This window comes from Oncorhynchus gorbuscha, linkage group LG11 (genome assembly GCF_021184085.1).
Source record: "Oncorhynchus gorbuscha isolate QuinsamMale2020 ecotype Even-year linkage group LG11, OgorEven_v1.0, whole genome shotgun sequence".
Classification (NCBI taxonomy): domain Eukaryota; kingdom Metazoa; phylum Chordata; class Actinopteri; order Salmoniformes; family Salmonidae; genus Oncorhynchus; species Oncorhynchus gorbuscha.
This window is the reverse complement of record NC_060183.1, coordinates 61,272,063-61,287,752: the sequence shown is the minus strand read 5'-3', so window position 1 is coordinate 61,287,752 and position 15,690 is coordinate 61,272,063. Positions and strand designations below refer to the sequence as shown.

The 15,690-nt window shown below is 43.6% G+C and overlaps 1 non-coding gene across 1 annotated transcript; it reads left to right on the top strand.

The window, feature by feature from the left end:
• The first annotated feature begins 11,873 nt into the window (after nucleotides 1-11,873).
• On the top strand, nucleotides 11,874-11,945 carry trnaa-ugc. The gene has a single exon. It is a non-coding gene; the product is annotated as a tRNA-Ala (tRNA).
• The last annotated feature ends 3,745 nt before the right edge of the window (nucleotides 11,946-15,690 follow it).

Below are 15,690 nucleotides of genomic sequence, written 5' to 3'. Positions count from 1 at the left end.
CATTTAAGTCATTTAGCAGACGCTCTTATCCAGAGCGACTTACAAATTGGTGCATTCACCTTATGACATCCAGTGGGACATACAGTGCTTGCTTAGTTGATGCTAGAACTAATACCTGTAGCAATTTATCTTTTTCCTGCAGTGTGCAGTTGAATGTCTTTACGGCAGCTTCCAGCTCCTTCAGATTAATCTCATTCTCTGTTAGGAGGAAGTCTTTCTCTGCCATCTCTTCATTGGACTGTTCCAAAGCATCCTGGAGCTCCTGACAGACAAAGGAACAGTACTTTAACAGATAGAATAGTGATCTGCTTATCTATGCTGATTACATTTACATTTAAGTCATTTAGCAGACGCTCTTATCCAGAGCGACTTACAAATTGGAATTGGAAGCTGCTTAGCTTATCAGTTCCTGAATTTCATGTATTTAAAAAAATATGTGAAAAATTCCACAAACATGTCACAGGAGAAGTGGATAATTTAACACCAGAATTGGAGTACAGAGGACCTGGAGAGAAAAGGCCTGTGTTACCTTGGTCTTTGAGTCATATTTGATCTTCTCATTGGCCAGTTCATTCTCAAGAGTCTGGGGAAAAACCAACAACAACATACTCAGGGATGGATAAATAAGAGCTACACAATAGATGGATGGATCTACAAAACAATAGTTTTGGTCAGCGTATGAACAGCTGTGAGTTCTTACATGGATTGTATCCTCATGGCTAAACAGCAGATTGTTGAGAGTCAGCAGTTCTTTCTCCTTCTCCCCCAGACATGCCTGAAGCTGGCCTATCGTGTCTGTCTCTCCATTGCTTGACTAAGCGTGAAAAGGGACAGAGGTTAAAGATGGGTCAACTTGACATTATGTAACCTAATTTACTCCATTACACCAGCATTTAATTTAATTTACATTTTGTTAATTTTGCAGACGCTCTTATCCAGAAAGACTCCAGAATGGCAGTCAGCACATTCAACCAAGGTAAGTAAAGTCAACAACAAAAGAGTTATGTTGATGCCAGGGATTGAACCCAGAAACTCATACATGCAAAGCATGCACTCTACACTGAGCAACATCCCCCTCTATGAATGGATGATATTCATACCTGAACAGCTTTTTTCTTCTCACTATCTTTCTCATGTATTTTGCGGTTGAGTTTCAGGCTGGCGGCTTCCTGCTCCTTGACTTTAAACTCATACTCAGCCAGCTGGAAATCCTTCTCTGCCATCATATCCTGCATCTCCTGAACAGTGAGTTATCAGCACCATTATTATCATCATTATGACATAATTATTATAGATTTGGGACCTATTTAGTCATTCTCTGTTCCTGCAACAAACACACTGTACTACACTATATATCCAAAAGTATGTGGACACACCTTCAAATGAGTGCATTTGGCTATTTCAGCCACACCCATTGCTGAAAAGTGTATAAAATTGAGCACACAGCCAAAATGAAAGATTCTCCATACACAAACATTGGCAGTAGAATGGCCTTACTGAAGAGCTCAGTGACTTTCAACGTGGAACCGTCAAAGGATGCCACCTTTCCAGCAAGTCAGTTCGTCAAATATCTGTCCTGCTTGAGCTACCCCGGTCAACCTAAGTGCTGTTATTGTGAAGTGGAAACGCCTAGGAGCAACAACGACTCAGCCGCGAAATGGTAGGCCACACAAGCTTTGCCTCCAGGCCACACAAGCTCACAGAACGGGACCGCTGAGTAAATGTCCTCGGTTGCAACACTCACTACCAAGTTCAAAACAGCCTTTGGAAGCAAGGTCAGCACAATAACTATTCGTTGGGAGCTTCATGAAATGGGTTTCCATGGCCGAACAACCGCACACAAGCCAAAGATCATCATGTGCAATGCCAAGCGTTGGCTGGAGTGGTGTAAAGCTCGCCGCCATTGGAGCAGTGGAAACCAGTTCTCTGGAGTCATTAATCACGCTCCACCATCTGTCAGTACGACAGACGAATCTGGGTTGACGGATGCCAGGAGAATGCTACCTAAGTTTGGTTGAGGAGGAATAGTTGTCTGGGGCTGTTTTTCATGGTTCGGGCTCAACCCCTTAGTTCCAATGGAGTGAAATCTTAATGCTACATCATGCAATGACATTGTAAACGATTCTGTGCTTCCAACTTTGTGGCAACAATTTGAGAAAGGCCCTTTCCTGTTTCAGACAATGTCCCCGTGGACAAAGCCAGGTCCATATGGAAATGGTTTGTCAAGATCGGTGTGGAAGAACTTGACTGGCCTGCACAGAGCCCTGACCTCAACCCCATCGAACAACTTTGGGATTAATTGGAATGCCGTCTGCAAACCAAGCCTAATCACCCAACATTCGTGCCCGACCTCACTAATGCTCTTGTGGTGAATGGAAGCAAGACCCCGCTGTAACGCTCCAACATCTAGTGGAAAGCCTTCCCAGAAGAGTGGACTTTTGGTTATGTAGTGTATGTATATGATAACTTTTGTTTTTGATTGGGCTGTCATCTGGTGCTTGATTTGATCATGAATTTAGGATCTTGTGTCTCATTCCACCTTCTGTCATATTTCCTCTTCTCTCTGCCAATAAAGGTTTTAAATGTTAGTGACTGACACACCCACAAACACACACACACACACACACACACACACACACACACACACACACACACACACACACACACACACACACACACACACACACACACACACACACACACACACACACACACACACACACACACACACACACACACACACACACACACACACACACACACCTGCAGGTCCATCTCTCTCTGAGCAATGAGAGATGACAGCTGGCGGTCAGGGTCAGCTGATGGCTGGTCTCCGCTACCCTGGCCAGCACCACTGTATCTCAGCTGGTCTATTAGAGCCTCCTGGGACTTCACAGATGCCTGCAGCTGCTCTATCAGCCTGGGAGAAAGTGGGGGACATAGAGAGAGAGATAATGAAAGAAGAAGAGGGAGATAATTAGAGGGAGAGCGAGAGTACAATCCTGTAACAGGTAAGGACAAACTTAATTGATTGTGATTCCATGGAGGGAACAGATAAACCTAAGGAGGTCTCCAGTCTCTCTTACCAGTCTTTCTCTTCCAGCAGACTGAGTAGGTCCTGGAACCTCTCCCGGTTCTGGTCTGGTTCCTGTTTCCTGGATAGGGGGTCAGTCTGTGTGGGTGCATCGGACTGGGAGTGTTCAGGCTGGGTGGGGGTGTCCAACTGGGAATGGTCAGTCTGTGTGGGTGCATCGGACTGGGAGTGTTCAGGCTGGGTGGGGGTGTCCAACTGGGAATGGTCAGTCTGTGTGGGTGCATCGGACTGGGAGTGTTCAGGCTGGGTGGGGTGTCCAACTGGGAATGGTCAGTCTGTGTGGGTGCATCGGACTGGGAGTGTTCAGGCTGGGTGGGGGTGTCCAACTGGGAATGGTCAGTCTGTGTGGGTGCATCGGACTGGGAGTGTTCAGGCTGGGTGGGGGTGTCCAACTGGGAATGGTCAGTCTGTGTGGGTGCATCGGACTGGGAGTGACCCTCCCCAATGAAGCTCCTTCTCCAGCTCCAGGCAATGCGTCCTCTCCTGCTCCAACATGGTTGTCAGCTTCCCCACCTCCACATCTTGGAAGACATTGGAGAACACTTGGTTATTTTTGTACCTTTATTTAACAAGGCAAGTCAGTTAAGAACAAATTCTTATTTTCAATGACGGCCTAGGAATAGTGGGTTAACTGCCTGTTCAGGGGCAGAACGACAGATTTGTACCTTGTGCCTTGTTATGGAATACATCTTCGGCCTAAATGTGTTGTTCAGATACCTTCCCTAGCTGCTGGATCTTGGTGTTGCAGTACTCTCTGAGCTGCTCCATCTGCTCTGGGTAATCTTGACTAGATCATACAAAACACAGTTAGATTAGATACAATACCAACAAATATGATTTCTAGTCAGTCAAAATGAAAGGTTATCGGCTAAACTTACAGTGCAAGGGCAGAGACCCTCTGCAGCTCCTTCATTTCCTCTTTCAGTGTTTCAACCTCCACCTTCAGGTCAATGTTCTGTGTTGAGACAAAATCACATGTAGTTATACAGTAGGCCAACCTGTACAGTATTCCTTCAATGTAGTTACATGACTGCTGTTCATGGCTTTGTTGAGATCCGTCTCTGATCACTCACTGTTTTGTACATTTCCTCAACAGAGTCATCACACCTCTGCTGCAGCCGCTCCTCGTAGAAGAAGATGCGGAGTCTGAGGTTGAAGTTGTCCTTCTTTAGGTCAGAGATGATCTGAGAACAACAGTGTGAGGAGGAATAGCAGTGATGGACCAGAGTTACATGTACTGCCTATCTATGGCTCTGGTGAGGCCTATTGAGAGCAGCATTTTTTAATGAGTGGGAAGAAATCTTTTGAATTCATGGACCCATTTTAAATGACTAAATGTATTGAAGCCTTCATAAACCCTTTATATGACCCATATGCAAATGTTTTAGAAGTCACAAATAAGCAACTGTCATGCTATAAATGTTGGTTAAAAGGTTGCCACTATTGGCAAAGCACCAGATCACTTGTTATATCATCCATCCTTAGTACTTTGCTTATAAATCATTTGTGAAGCATTTATCTAGTCGTGCTTATGAAGACGATTATACAAACAGACTAGTCGTCATGCAGGCTAGTGTAGGTCGACGGTCCAGCCCTAGGTGGTGAGGTTAGGCACCAACACATCTGCCACACTGACCCTCAACACGGGCGTCGTGCTTAGTCCACTTCTGTACTCCCTGTTCACCCACGACTGGGAGCCAGGCCCAACATCAGTGCCTGACCTCACTAATGCTCTTGTGGCTGAATGGAAGCAAGTCCCCGCAGCAATATTCCAGCATCCAGTGGAAAGCCTTCCCAGAAGAGTGGAAGCTGTTATAGCAGCAACTGGGGGACCAACACCATATTAATGCCCATGATTATGGAATGAAATGTTCATCTTGCAGGTTCACATACTTTTGGTCATCTAGTGTATCTATCTCAATTACCTCGTACCCCTGTATATAGCCTGGCAGTTATCACCAACTCTGTACTGGTACCCTGTGTATATAGCCTGGCAGTTATCACCAACTCTGTACTGGTACCCTGTGTATATAGCCTGGCAGTTATCACCAACTCTGTACTGGTACCCTGTGTATATAGCCTGGCAGTTATCACCAACTCTGTACTGGTACCCTGTGTATATAGCCTGGCAGTTATCACCAACTCTGTACTGGTACCCTGTGTATATAGCCTGGCAGTTATCACCAACTCTGTACTGGTACCCTGTGTATATAGCCTGGCAGTTATCACCAACTCTGTACTGGTACCCTGTGTATATAGCCTGGCAGTTATCACCAACTCTGTACTGGTACCCTGTGTATATAGCCTGGCAGTTATCACCAACTCTGTACTGGTACCCTGTGTATATAGCCAGGTTATCATCGACTCTGTACTGGTACCCTGTGTATATAGCCAGGTTATCATCGACTCTGTACTGGTACCCTGTGTATATAGCCAGGTTATCATCGACTCTCTACTGGTACCCTGTGTATATAGCCAGGTTATCATCGACTCTGTACTTTTCTATTATTTCTCTATTTTCTTTCTCTCTGCATTGTTGAGAAGGGCCCGTAAATAAGCATTTCACTGTCAGTGTACACCTGTTGTTTACGAAGCATGTGACTGCTGTGTCTGCACCTGTGTTATCTCCTTCATGGTGAATGGTCCATCGGTGGTCAGCAGGTCCAACTGCCCCAGCTCTTCTGCGAGGTCCATTTTTTTAACGCTCTGCTGACAGTTTGGTTGAGTTTGAGTTGAGTTGATTTTATTTTTTACAGGGACAGTGCACATTAATCAACGTTTCAGTAAAAGTGCCGGTTTTAGCCAGCCGGCTAATTTTCAATATAGACAATCATTGAGCAGTGAGCACACGCAGAGCAACATAGGACAAGCAAGACGTAGCATACAGACAGAGAAACATAGGACTAGCAAGACGTAGGATACAGACAGAGCAACATAGGACAAGCAAGACATAGGACAGACAGAGCAACATAGGACAAGCAAGACGTAGCATACAGACAGAGAAACATAGGACAAGCAAGACATAGCATACAGACAGAGCAACATAGGACAAGCAAGACGTAGCATACAGACAGAGAAACATAGGACAAGCAAGACATAGTATACAGACAGAGCAACATAGGACAAGCAAGACGTAGGATACAGACAGAGAAACATAGGACAAGCAATACGTAGCATACAGACAGAGAAACATAGGACAAGCAAGACGTAGGATACAGACAGAGAAACATAGGACAAGCAAGACGATGCATACAGACAGAGAAACATAGGACAAGCAAGACGTAGGATACAGACAGAGAAACATAGGACAAGCAAGACGTAGGATACAGACAGAGAAACATAGGACAAGCAAGACGATGCATACAGACAGAGAAACATAGGACAAGCAAGATGTAGCATACAGACAGAGAAACATAGGACAAGCAAGATGACACATACAGACAGAGAAACATAGGGCAAGCAAGACGATGCATACAGACAGAGAAACATAGGACAAGCAAGACATAGCATACAGACAGACAGAGCAACATAGGACAAGCAAGAAGTAGCATACAGACAGAGCAACATAGAACAAAAAGCAGCAAGACAAAAATCATAAAAGCAACAAAGTGTTTCCACACCCCACAAGCTACAGACAACAGACAACATGAAAAGCGGCAATACACAGCTAGGGATTATTTTCACAAATCTGATTGACCTTTAGCCATGTCTTCATACATTTTGTGAAAGTGTGATATGTGGTGCAGTTGTGTGTGTCTGATGGCAGTGTATTCCAGACATGGGAAGCTCTCACAGAGGAAGCAGATTTACTAAAGGTGCTTTTCCTCAAGGGAACTATACAGGCTGGCTATAGGTTTGACCTAAACACAGCCTGGTCTGGTGTTTAGCAAAAAGTATAAACCAAGCAGTGAAACAAGTAATCATGAGAATTCCACATAACATGATGTCTCATGTATAATAGTTTCTATTTGGAGTATTTCACCTGTTAGGGTGAAGAGCAGCACAACCATGTTCATATTTGATTTGAATACGTCTGCTCCTCCTGACCACCAATGACACCAGCGCTCTTTCTAGATCTCAGCAAATATTTTGATGCCTGACTGATTTTGATGCCTTGTCTCCTAGGTAACAGCATGAAGCTTATACAGTGCCTTACGAAAGTATTCGGCCCCCTTGAACTTTGCGACCTTTTGCCACATTTCAGGCTTCAAACATAAAGATATAAAACTGTATTTTTTTGTGAAGAATCAACAACAAGTGGGACACAATCATAAAGTGGAACGACATTTATTGGATATTTCAAACGTTTTTAACAAATCAAAAACTGAAAAATTGGGCGTGCAAAATTATTCAGCCCCCTTAAATTAATACTTTGTAGCGCCACCTTTTGCTGCGATTACAGCTGTAAGTCACTTGGGGTATGTCTCTATCAGTTTTGCACATCGAGAGACTGAAATTGTTTCCCATTCCTCCTTGCAAAACAGCTCGAGCTCAGTGAGGTTGGATGGAGAGCATTTGTGAACAGCAGTTTTCAGTTCTTTCCACAGATTCTCGATTGGATTCAGGTCTGGACTTTGACTTGGCCATTCTAACACCTGGATATGTTTATTTTTGAACCATTTCATTGTAGATTTTGCTTTATGTTTTGGATCATTGTCTTGTTGGAAGACAAATCTCCGTCCCAGTCTCAGGTCTTTTGCAGACTCCATCAGGTTTTCTTCCAGAATGGTCCTGTATTTGGCTCCATCCATCTTCCCATCAATTTTAACCATCTTCCCTGTCCCTGCTGAAGAAAAGCAGGCCCAAACCATGATGCTGCCACCACCATGTTTGACAGTGGGGATGGTGTGTTCAGGGTGTTGCTTTTACGCCAAACATAACGTTTTGCATTGTTGCCAAAAAGTTCAATTTTGGTTTCATCTGACCAGAGCACCTTCTTCCACATGTTTGGTGTGTCTCCCAGGTGGCTTGTGGCAAACTTTAAACAACACTTTTTATGGATATCTTTTAGAAATGGCTTTCTTCTTGCCACTCTTCCATAAAGGCCAGATTTGTGCAATATACGACTGATTGTTGTCCTATGGACAGAGTCTCCCACCTCAGCTGTAGATCTCTGCAGTTCATCCAGAATGATCATGGGCCTCTTGGCTGCATCTCTGATCAGTCTTCTCCTTGTATGAGCTGAAAGTTTAGAAGGACGGCCAGTTCTTGGTAGATTTGCAGTGGTCTGATACTCCTTCCATTTCAATATTATCACTTGCACAGTGCTCCTTGGAATGTTTAAAGCTTGGGAAATCTTTTTTTATCCAAATCCGGCTTTAAACTTCTTCACAACAGTATCTCGGACCTGCCTGGTGTGTTCCTTGTTCTTCATGATGCTCTCTGCGCTTTTAACGGACCTCTGAGACTATCACAGTGCAGGTGCATTTATACGGAGACTTGATTACACACAGGTGGATTGTATTTATCATCATTAGTCATTTAGGTCAACATTGGATCATTCAGAGATCCTCACTGAACTTCTGGAGAGAGTTTGCTGCACTGAAAGTAAAGGGGCTGAATAATTTTGCATGCCCAATTTTTCAGTTTTTGATTTGTTAAAAAAGTTTGAAATATCCAATAAATGTCGTTCCACTTCATGATTGTGTCCCACTTGTTGTTGATTCTTCACAAAAAAATACAGTTTTATATCTTTATGTTTGAAGCCTGAAATGTGGCAAAAGGTCGCAGAGTTCAAGGGGGCCGAATATTTTCGAAAGGTACTGTACATTCCTTAAAAGTGATAGATATCATTAAGAAACTTTCCCACCTTCTTTGATATCATCAGCGAGGATGAGGCGAAGCAATATATTTTTCAACTGTTTGAAGATTTGACTGATGTATGCAGTGGTGATGTTAGTATGTAAATCTTGGTGTACATGTATTTTTTTTAAGATGCTTGTCAGCAAAGCCACTACACAACACAACACAATACACAAATTGCACTATAACGGTGACAAACGGTGCCCACAAACTGTTAGGGCCTACATAAAGCTGTCCCAACAGCAGAGTCCCAACAGCAGTCCCAACACCTTACCACTGCTACACTGGGCTTTCAGCGGAGCCGTGTCTGGCAGTGAAACAGTTCATTCAGCCCCATTTACTGCCTTGTAAAAAAACATAGCTGATATGGCTGACTTGCTTAAACAAATGTGGTTTCTACTGACAATTGAGGTGTACAAACTATGGCATACTGTAAGGGGATGACAAGCGGATAAAAGGCAATCTGTAATTCCGATTAAGACATTAATGGGCGAGCTAGGATGTACATAGTCAATATAACTATTTGTTCAGCACTTTTGAAATGTACAGTGACAGAATTCAGAACATTGTCCATTCTTACAGTATTCTCCCCTGTATACCAAGTCAGAACCATAGGATAAATAAAGGGGGCATATAAGCAGACAAGGAAAGCTCTTACAATATTCAATGATTACATTTCTCTAAAACAGGCTATATGTGCTCCACCAAGTCAGAACAGTTGGCAAAATTATGAGGGGAAAAGGGACCAAATGATTAGGGTGAGGCATATGGGCTACTAACAGCTTACTACACAACATACACTTAGTATTACTTTCTTACTTTCTTAGCTACAGTATATATATCTCCCTGGCATATTACATAATTTATGCAGCAGCATACAATACATTTTTGGACTCACCTTGTTGTGCTGTGGCACCAAGGTGAGGTGGCTCGGCGGTTCTTCGTGGTCAACATTTGTCATTAAACTTAGTCATCAAAGTCTGGCATTCTCTGGATTTATGGTGCTTTCAAGACAACTGGGAACTCTGAAAAAAACATGGTAGAATCATGATGACGTCAGTGATCTTCAGGTCGGAGCTCTAGAAAGAGGCCTGAGTTCCTGACTTGCAATTCCGAGTTGGATGACTGTTCAAAACCAATTTTTCCAGTCGGAGGTGGTATTTTTCAGAATTTCCAGTTGTCTTGAACTCACTGAAGTCTGAGATGTCCCAGTTCCGAGTTTCCAGTTGTTTGAGCGTGGCAGAAGATATGCTGGATTGACAGCATGGCCAATGTTGAATGTTTACCCTTTTAAGCTTTGAAAAATATCCTTAAACTCAAACTTGGGACCACACATCCAGTGCTGTCCTATCCACTGATTCCTTCCAAACCACTCATTGTTGAATTTGCAATTTCCAATTTGTTGTATAATGTTTATGTCCAATGGCTGATGAGCACCAATATGTTTTATTTATAATTTATCTTCATATGACAAGGATTGAAAAGGATTTGCCATAAGATTGTTGACTTGATTCATGGTGATGACTGCTAGCTTGCTAGCTAAGATCAGTCCAATCAAAGCTACTGTAGATATGTGATTTGATGTAATTTTATCTGTGTCCAATGACCTTGAGCCTTCTTGGATGGGCACTTCTAATGTAAGTCTATGGCAGCACCCAAGGGGCTTGAATTCTTTAGCTCTACCCTTAGAATTTGCAGTGACTAGTGTCCCCATAAGTGACAGAACACTGAGCCAATCATGGCACAACTACAGAACATTACCAACCCCTACTATCAAGGCGAGACGGTTGGAGTCTTACAATGTTTAATAATCTAAAGGGGTAGGCAAGAGAATGGTCATGGTCAAGGCAGGTAGAATGGTCAGGCATGCGGACACGGAGTCCAGAAACAGGTGTAACCGATGTGAAATGGCTAGCTAGTTAGCGGTGGTGCGCGCTAATAGCGTTTCAATCGGTGACATCACTCCCTCTGAGACCTGAAGTAGTTGTTCCCCTTGCTCTACAAGGGCAGTGGCTTTTGTGGCACAATGGGTAACGATGCTTCGTGGGTGTCAGTTTTTGGTGTGTGCAGAGGGTTCCTGGGAGGGGACGGACGAAAGATATACTGTTACACAGGCAAGGGTCAAAACCGGGAGGACTAGAAAAAGGAAAATAGCATGCTGGTTGACTTGACTAAACATACAAGATGAACTGGCACAGAGAGACAGGAAACACAGGAATAAATACACAGGGGGAAATAAGCAACACCTGGAGGGGGTGGAGACAATCACAGGAACAGGTGAAACAGATCAGGGTGTGACACCCTATGCTCTGTATTTTCCGCTGGCTGCACTGAAAGCAATGCGCTAGGCAGAAACAGCTGCATTTTGGTGCTTCCTACTCAGGCAAGAAAAAAGAGCCCATGTTTGTATGCGTCTTTATTAACTCAATATTATATATATATTTGTTAACATTGTTTGCAAACTGATATGTGACATGTATTAATGCCAAAATAAAATGCAAAACCGGCAACCTGCCCTGAATGACGGGTCGCCACTGGATGTATTGGAGTCCAAGATGCTGAAATACATGGATATTACAATGCATACACAATAAGACATTCAAGTTGAAAGCACAAGTCAAATTCATGATAACAACATGTACATGTACAACAACTCAATGTGTTGATTAATGTTTATTTACCACCATCTTTGATGGCCAAAGATCATATCCAAATATAGCCTTTCTTTGGTGATATCAAATCTCTTGTGAAATCAAACGTTGAGGTTGATGTCATGGTTTATACAGTATGTAGCATGGAGATACTGCCATCTTGTGGTAAAGGTGAAGAACAATCTTCCCGGTGTCCTCCGTAGGCAATTTAACTACAGTATATTCTCTGCGATAACGGAGTATACTTTTTTGGAGAAATGGCAACTGCAAAAACTTTATTTCATTGATATATTAGAAAACCACATTTTTTCTCCATATGCACGGAAGGGGTTGTAGCTCAGTGGTAGAGCGCATGCTTTGCATGTATGAGGCCCCGGGTTCAATCCCCGGCATCTCCACAGTTGTTTTCACAATTTTGAATAACCCATTGTTTGTCCAAATCTCTATGGATTTCACCCGTAGTTTAGCTCAGTGCTATTGTCAAACAAAATACGTACGCAGCACGCCCTGCTTATTTAAACTCAGACTTGTGTTCCATTGTGGCCCCTCAAGGCTTCCTCTCTGCATGACTACAGACCACTTGAGATTGATGAAAACACAGAGATTTTTGGATTGTATGTCCAATGTAGTTGACATAAGGAATCGGTTGAAAGTAAATATGACAAATATAACATGACAGTAAATGGGTACAGTAAGTGAAAAACCCATGGCGCATCCTGATGTCCACTACAGAAGACATTTATGAACAAGATCTTATTTAATCAGTGACGTGTATTCATGGATCCAAGGGAAGCCAGGCTTCCCCAAAAAATGGACCAATATTTATTATTTTTTTTAAATAATTTATCTTTCGTCTCTGTGTTTCATAATGTTCCTTAAATTCGCAAGAGGCTGAATCTATCTCACAGGAGAAAGCATCCATGCGAGCGAATCAGCGCCCCCTCTGTCTCTCTATGTGTAGGCCATCTATGTGATGCTGTCTGTTGTCTCCTATCAAATCCCACTGAGAGCATACCTTACTGACAGAAAAACTTGAATTGTTGCATCTTGTTGTGTTGTTGTCCTCCTGTGGCTAGCTAGTTAGCTAGCAATAAATTGGCCCTTTCCTAAATTAGACATGGATGGAGATAGGGGTTTGGAATTGTGTTTAGCCCTTTCCTGCAGTCAAATGACCTAGTGGCCTCATGGGTGCAATATTAATATTTTTCATTATTTTATAAATTTTTAAACGCCGAAGATCCCGTGTTTCTATGTCAAACGGTAAAGTGTAATATTGGGATGCAAACTCAAAATTGAATACATTTTAACTCTATATCTGACATGGTACAGATGTTTTGTAAGCCCATAACCATGTATGTGAGGTGTATACTTAGATTTGTTGAAGACTTCCAAGAAACACACTGTGTCACCCTGATTTAGCCCACTGCATTATTAAGACCCCCGATTCTTGGTCTGAACGTTAACAAGCATCACTTGCGGCGCAGATTTAGGAACACAAAGAACGTATATCAGGAGAAATCATTTAAAAAACTGACGCCCATACTTCCATGTTACACTGCTTGTTACGGAAAACAGACGGAAGACAGAGTGGACTACCTGTGCTAATTAGCTATTGCCGTCTCCAAACACCTGTGTGTAAATGGAAGATGGACACCACAAACTTGTTGTCACTGAAAAATACTGTTGGCTGCAACTGTGTTAAAACCGGTTAAAACAGTGTACTTTTAGTGTGTATTTTGTGAAATAAGTGTAAAATTATTTTGATGTGATATGAAAGTAGAGGGATTTATGGTTCTAGAACCGTACTTCAATTGACAATCGATTCAGGTTTAGATGGAGTATTTGGCTGTTTTGGCTTCCAGAGCCAATTCACCTTTAAACAGAACATTTAAGGTCCTTGGACTATGAGGAATAATGGTAGGCTCCTTTAGTCCATTATTGGGCTAACACCTGCCGAGCACCTGCCCTCGCCGTCATTAACAGAACTGCGGAAAAGCAGTGCCCGACAGGCGGGGGGTGAAGGACACTGTCTACCGTTTTCCTAACTAGTTAGCTACAGTCGCCATCAGCTCTTTATCGGCAATTGGCATCCAACGTTATGGTGCATTCCCATCACTTACAGTACTGGAGCGCCCGCCTCCCGCCTCCCGCCTCCCGCCTCCCGCCTCCCGCCTCCCGCCTCCCGCCTCCCGCCTCCCGCCTCCCGCCTGTGTACTGGAGTTCGAGCTGAAAAATGTACCAATACAAGTATAAATCAAATCATCAAATCAAATTTTATTTGTCACATACACATGGTTAGCAGATGTTAATGCGAGTGTAGCGAAATGCTTGTGCTTCTAGTTCCGACAATGCAATAATAACCAACGAGTAATCTAACTAACAATTCCAAAACTACTGTCTTATACACACAAGTGTAGGGGGATAAAGAATATGTACATAAAGATATATGAATGAGTGATGGTACAGAGCGGCATAGGCAAGATACAGTAGATGGTATCGAGTACAGTATATACATATGAGATGAGTATGTAAATAAAGTGGCATAGTTAAAGTGGCTAGTGATACATGTATTACATAAAGATGCAGTAGATGATATAGAGTACAGTATATATGTATACATATGAGATGAATAATGTAGGGTTGTCACATACACATGGTTAGCAGATGTTAATGCGAGTGTAGCGAAATGCTTGTGCTTCTAGTTCCGACAATGCAGTAATAACCAACGAGTAATTTAACCTAACAATTCCACAACTACTACCTTATACACACAAGTATAAAGGGATAAAGAATATGTACATAAAGATATAAGAATGAGGGATGGTACAGAATGGCATAGGCAAGATGCAGTAGATGGTATTGAGTAATGAGTAATGTAGGGTATGTAAACATAAAAGTGGCATAGTTTAAAGTTGTCACGGTTCATGAATCCACTGCCTCCCTCTCTCTTTCTCTTTCTCTCTCTCTCTCTCTCTCTCTCTCTCTCTCTCTCTCTCTCTCTCTCTCTCTCTCTCTCTCTCTCTCTCTCTCTCTCTCTCTCTCTCTCGTTTGTGTGGGCGTGGTTCCCAATCTCGGCCTGATTGTCTGCGCCAGCTGGAACCACTTATCTTCCCTTTATATGTTCTGTCACCAGTGTTTCTTGTTGTCAGATCGTTGTTACTTCCCTGAGGTTGTGTCGTGTCTCCGTGCTCATCTCTCGCCGCCCTTGTGTAGATTATCTGCTGTGCTCCTTCCTACCCATCCGGACACACTCCCCTGGATTTCTCAGCACGCTATCTTCGGAAGATGCGCCCTAGTCCCTGGGTCGGATTCCGTCTGAGTACAGTCTGTCTGTCCTGTTGCTGCTGTAAACTGTATTCATTAAACCATCATTGCTTGCATCTTGCATCCGCCTCTGTATTGTCACAGAACGATCTGACCAGACCATGGATGCAGCGAGTTCAACGAGTCTGACCGAATTCATTTCCCGCAGTATCACGAGAATGGATCAACAAGAGGAGAACATCTCCAGCACAGGTCGGGCAGTACAAGCCCTTGCGACGCAGGTATCCCAGCTGACCCAACAATTGCAACATCTGAGGGGTTCCGCTGCGCCACCTACACCGGCAGTTCAACCCGCCCCGCCAGAGCCGGATTCCCAGCTAGAGCCACGGCTACTGACACCAGAGGGTTATTCAGGTGATCCTGACTATTGCAGAGCTTTTCTTACGAGATGTTCCATGCATTTCTCGTTGCAGCCACGGACCTTCAACCGTGAACAGTCTAAGGTAGCATTCGTACTCACACTGCTATCAGGCAAAGCGGCTCTTTGGGGAACGGCGGTGTGGGCGAACCAGGACCCATGCTGCACCTCTTTCCAGACACTCTCCGAGGAGATGAGAAGGGTCTTCGATCGGGCCATGGCGGGTAGGGAGGCGGCCAGACTACTCGCTGACCTTCGCCAAGGAGACCGTTCAGTATCGGAATACTCCATCCAATTCCGCACTCTGGCCGCAGAGTGTCAGTGGAAGGAGGAGACGCAGTGGGACATGTTCCTGTACGGCCCGGAGGAGAGAAGTTGGGTGCCTGCTAGGGACATTCTGAATCACTCCCTTATCGATGATTTCAATCGACAGGTAAATTTGCCTGGGAACGCCAAGAGGC